This window comes from Schistocerca cancellata, chromosome 7, assembly GCF_023864275.1.
Source record: "Schistocerca cancellata isolate TAMUIC-IGC-003103 chromosome 7, iqSchCanc2.1, whole genome shotgun sequence".
Classification (NCBI taxonomy): Eukaryota; Metazoa; Arthropoda; class Insecta; order Orthoptera; family Acrididae; genus Schistocerca; species Schistocerca cancellata.
The window spans coordinates 561,557,059-561,562,765 of record NC_064632.1 but is presented as its reverse complement, the minus strand read 5'-3'; the positions used below and the strand labels follow the sequence as shown (position 1 = coordinate 561,562,765).

The window sequence follows — 5,707 nt, the reverse complement described above, 5'->3', positions numbered from 1 at the left end:
AGTCTCGGTCCGGCACACAGTTTTAATCTACCAGGAAGTTTCATATCAGCGCACACCCCACTGCAGAGTGAAAATATCATTCTGCAAACATCCCCCAGGCTGTGGCTAAACCATGTCTCCGCAATATCCTTTCTTTCAGGAGTGTTAGTTCTGCAAGTTTCGCAGCAGAGCTTCTATAAAGTTTGGAAGGTAGGAGGCGAGGTACTGGTAGAAATACAGCAGTGAGGACGGGGCGTGAGTCATGCTTGGGTAGCTCAGTTGGTAGAGCACTTGCCCGCGTAAGGCAAAGGTCCCGAGTTCGAGTCTCGGTCCGGCACACAGTTTTAATCTGCCAGGAAGTTTCATATTAGCGCACACTCCGCTGGAGAGTGAAAATCTGATTCTGGAAACATCCCCCAGGCTGTGGCTAAGCCATGTCTCCGCAGTATCCTTTCTTTCACGAGTGCTAGTTCTGCAAGGTTCGCAGGAGGGCTTCTGTAAAGTTTGGAATGTAGGAGGCGAGGTGCTGGTAGAAATCCAGCTGTGAGGACGGGGTGTGAGTCGTGCTTGGGTAACTCAGGTGGTAGAGCACGCCGGCACGGTAGTTCAGCGTGTTCGGTCAGAGGGTTAGTAGCCCTCTGTAATAAAAAAAAACTGAGTGAAGGGCTAAAAAATTAACTTCAACGGGCGTCAGGGGACGTCCGCCACGAACAATTACAACGAACTGTAACAAACAACATGACATAACAAAAAAAAAATAGGTTGGTAGAGCACTTGCCCGCGAAAGGCAAAGGCCTCGAGTTCGAGTCTCGGTCCGGCACACAGTTTTAATCTGCCAGGAAGTTTCATATCAGCAAACACTCCGCTGCAGAGTGAAAATCTCATTCTGAATCTACGCGTATTGTCTAAAGTACAATTATACAGAGTGCGTTCCATAAATAATTCGAGCAATTTTTTTTTTCCGACGCAGCAGTACGCCACGGCGTGTTGTAACCGGCTGGGCTAAGTGGAGCGGGGTGTTAGCTTCAAAATGCTCTTTGTGTCATTCGGCTGCGAGCTGCCGGAGAGTCAGGTCGTGCTTTTCCGTCAACCCCGTTTTCAGTTTATGTAACACGGCACAGTGGAGCTGCCGGAGAGTGACGTCGTGCTTTTCCGTCAACCCCGTTTTCAGTTTATGTAACACGGCACAGTGGATCATTCTTTAGACCAACAGTACGCTATCAAATTTTGCGTTAAACTTGGGAAGTCCGCCACCGAAACGTATCCATTACTTTAGCATGCCTCTGGGACTGATTCCTTGTCCAAATCACAAGTTTCCCAATGGCACAAGTCGTTCATGGACGGCCGAGAGGAGATCACCGACGAACCTCGCAGTGGACGGCTATCAACCGCGCGAGTCGACGAAAATGTGACGCGTGTGCGCGATTGTTTGAACTCTGACCGACGGCTGAGCCTTCAATTGGTGGCACAAACTCTAAACATGACAAAAATAACCGTTTTCTGCATTGTGACCGAAGATTTGAACATGAGAAAGGTGTGTGCCAAACTCGTCCCAAAAGTGTTGACCGACGAACACAAGCACATGCGAGTGCTTCCGGTGCCGAGAATGGTTCGAAATGTGTGTAAATGATCCTCATTTCTTAAACACAGTTATCACTGGTGATGAGTCGGCACGCATGAGCAAGTCCAGGATCAAAACCATGCTCGTTGTCTTGTTTGACGTCAGAGGCATTGTCCACCACGAATTCGTACCTACCGGGACTACAGTGAACTCAGCTTTTTACTTGGAAGTGCTTAAGGGACTGAAAAGGAGGGTCTCGCGCTGCCGAAGCGACATCAAGGATACGTGGAAATTTCACCACGACAACGCGCCGAGTCACAGTGCCTTCATTGTCAACGACTTCCTGGCTACGACCAAGACCCCATTGGCTCCTGCTCACTTTTTTTCTTGTTTCCTCGGTTAAAAGGAATCATGAAAGGAAAACATTGGGACACGATTGAAAGCATCCAGGCGCATGTTACATCATCTCTGAAGGACATTCCGGAAAAGGCATTCCAGGATGCCTTCCAGGCATGGAAACACCGCCTCCAGAAGTGAATCGACGCCAGAGGATTCTATTTTGAAAATTTTTGATTATTTGTACGAATATATTCAATAAATGATTTTTTTATGAATTTGGTCGCATTACTTATGGAACGCACCTTTTATGTGCATCAAGTGGAAGTTGGATTGAGGACTTCTTGGTAGGAAGGGCGAAGCACGTTGTCTTGGATGGAGATACATCGTCATATGTAGAAGTAACTTTGAGTATGCCACAGAGAAGAGTGTTTTGACCCACTCACGTTGTATATTAATGACATTGCAGACAATATTAACTGCAAATTTCGACTCTTTGCACATGATTCAATTATCTCTAATGAAGTGCTATTTGAAAGAGAAAAAGCTCGTCCCGAGCTGGCAATGAAGGCCCAACGGTACCGACCAGGCGCCGTGTCATCCTCAGTCCACAGGCGTCACTGGATGCGGATATGGAAGGGCATGTGGTCAGCACACTGCCCTACCGGCCGCTTGTCACATTCCGAAAACGGAGCCGCTACTTCTCAATCAAATAGCTCCTCAGTTCGCCTCACAACGGCTGAGTGCACCCCGCTTGCCAACAGCACTCGGCAGACCGGATGGAAACCGAACGAAGTTCTAGCCCAGTACTTCGGTGATCTGACGGAAACCGGTGTTACCACTGCGGAAAGTCCGTTGTCATCTGAAAGTAGCTGCAGAAATATTCGGTGAGACCTTGGCAAGATTTCAAAATGGTGGAATGACTGGCTACCTGCTTTAAATGTTCAGAAATGTAAAACTGTACATCTCACAAAACGAAAAAACGTAGTAAACGTGCAAGTAGGCTGCTTATGTTTTCTTATTGGCAGCGTTACGTAGCACTCTGTATGAAAATCACTGGCTGTGCTGTGTGCAGTCTGTGGCCAGTTTGCATTGTTGTCAGCCATTGTAGTGTTGAGCAGCTGGATGTGAACAGCACGTAGCGTTGCGCAGTTGGAGGTGAGCCGCCAGCAGTGGTGGATCTGGGGAGAGAAATGGCGGAGTTTTGAAATTAGTAAAAATGTATAATACCGTAATCTCTACCAGGACTACAGTGGTCTGCTCTGTGATGACCTACCTACCAATATTCTTCAAAACTTCGACTGACTCTGCTGTGGGTTTGCTCTGTTGTGGCCCATTACCTGTCTGCATGTCAAGAGTCAGCACTGTCTTTCCGTTGGAAGGACAACACTACTTCTTCAAGACTGCATGGAAATCCACTACTTCTGTGTACAATTTCTTTTACTAATGAGACTTTGTGAAAAACAAAAACAGTAATTACTATTATGATGAATGATCAGTACTATCTTTATGGACTATGAGAAAATTTTAGCTTTTCACCAACATTGTATCAATAAGTGTGTGCATTTGATTTCTTTGTTATTGTAATTACGATTATGAAAAATTTTAACAAATATGTATTGCCAAGTGCCCAAAACAATTTGTAAAATTTTTTGTGGGGAGCATGGGGGCTATGTAATCAGGCTGTTTATGTTTTCTTATTGGCAACGTTACGTAGCACTCTGTATGAAAATCACTGGCTGTGCTGTGTGCAGTCTGTGGCCAGTTTGCATTGTTGTCAGCCATTGTAGTGTTGAGCAGCTGGATGTGAACAGTGCGTAGCGTTGCGCAGTTGGAGGTGAGCCGCCAGCAGTGGTGGATGTGGGGAGAGAAATGGCGGAGTTTTGAAATTAGTAAAAATGTATGCCATGAACTGCTGTATATATTATGACTTTTGATGACTATTAAGGTAAATACATTGTTTGTTCTCTATTAAAATCTTTCATTTGCTAACTATGCCTATCAGTAGTTAGTGCCTTCAGTAGTTTGAATCTTTTATTTAGCTGGCAGTAGTGGCGCTCGCTGTATTGCAGTAGTTCGAGTAACGAAGATTTTTGGTGAGGTAAGTGATTTGTGAAAGGTACAGGTTAATGTTAGTCAGGGTCATTCCTTTGTAGGGATTTCTGAAAGTCAGATTGCGTTGCGCTAAAAAATATTGTGTGTCAGTTTAAGGACAGTCTTGTATAATTGTTGAAAGGGGACGTTTCAACCGATGTCTGTAAAATCAGCGAGTCACTGTTGGAATCGATGAACTCATACAAATACCTGGGTGTAACACTTTATGGGGATATGAAATAGAATGATCACATATGCTCAGTCGTGCCTAAAGCAGGTGGTAGACTTCGCTTTATTGGTGGAATTCTTGGCAAGTGTAATCAGTATGCAGAGGAGATTGCTTACAAATCTCTCGTCCGACCAGTTCTAGAATATTGCTCCAATGTGTTGGACCCGTACAGGGCACATCGAACTTATGCAGAGAAGGGCAACACAGATGGTCACAGGTTTGTTTGATCTCTGGGAGAATATCACAGAGATACTACAGGGACTGAAGTGGAATACTCTTGAAGATAGAAGTAAACTATCCCGAGAAAATCTATTAACGAAGTTTAAAGAACCGGCATTAAATGATGACTCTAGAAATATACTGCAATCGCCCACGTATTGCTCACGTAGCGGTCATGAGGAAAAGATTGGAATAATTACTGCACACACAGAGGCAATCAAGCAATCATTCTTTACGAGCACCATGGGTGAATGGAATGGGAAGAAACCCTAATAACTGGTACGATTGGATGTACCCTCTACGATGCACCTAACGGTGGTTTGTACATTGTAGATGCAGATGAAGAGAAAACGCAGGGTTCACTGGTTCGGTTGAGTGGTAACTAAAACCACTGCAACTTCTTTGCACCCTTGGCAATGTTGTGTGTAAGTGGTAAGAAAAAAGTTGGTGTTGGATTTTATTAAGCGTCTAGTCGGTGTAAGTGTAGACATATCTATCTGCTGTCTGAAGACGGGGAACTGTACAACATTACATCAGTATTTACGTCATTTAACGACTATATATTGCAAACATCTTTCTGGCGAGGGCAACCACATCTCAGACACATTGTGAATAACAATAACAACACTCAAAACTCAATAAACATTGAAAATTTATGACAGTTAAAAAGTAAAGAATGACGATGTGTTTACAAAACACGCTTAGCTGTGTCAGTGTGCATTAATCGCAGCTATTGTTTTCACGTCACTATACACACATCTTCAAGTTTCTAATAGTTAAATGTGCACAGTGTAAACGGACAATTACGGAGTCCCAGCTTTCGGGAAGTTGTCCACCTTAAAAGCCAAACCACACTGGTGGGCTGACATCATAAAATTCAATACAACCAAACGATGCTTGTCAAAATGTACAAAGCATGACTTCCGAATGAGCCAGACTGGATAAGACACCGACTAATACAGCTGGTTTCCACCGGATTTTATACCGTATTTTATGGAGTGTTATCTGGCCTGGCTCATTCAGCAGTCATGGTTTGCTCATTTTGACAAGCACTCAATTTTATTGTGACAACCCAAATGTGTAGTCTGACTCTTAACATCTAAAGCTGCGACTCCGTAATTGTTCATCTTTATTATGGATAGATGACCATTATAAGCCTTAAGATGCGTCAATACTGACAAGAAACCGGTAGTTCCTAATAAAGCACCTTCATACAATATGCAATTTTTGGAATCACATAATCATTCTTGGCTTTTAAAATGTTATAATTATTATGATGATTTGAACGG

At 43.9% G+C, this 5,707-nt stretch overlaps 1 non-coding gene across 1 annotated transcript; it reads left to right on the top strand.

The window, feature by feature from the left end:
• Positions 1-242: 242 nt before the first annotated feature.
• On the top strand, positions 243-317 carry Trnat-cgu (transfer RNA threonine (anticodon CGU)). The gene has a single exon. It is a non-coding gene; the product is annotated as a tRNA-Thr (tRNA).
• The last annotated feature ends 5,390 nt before the right edge of the window (positions 318-5,707 follow it).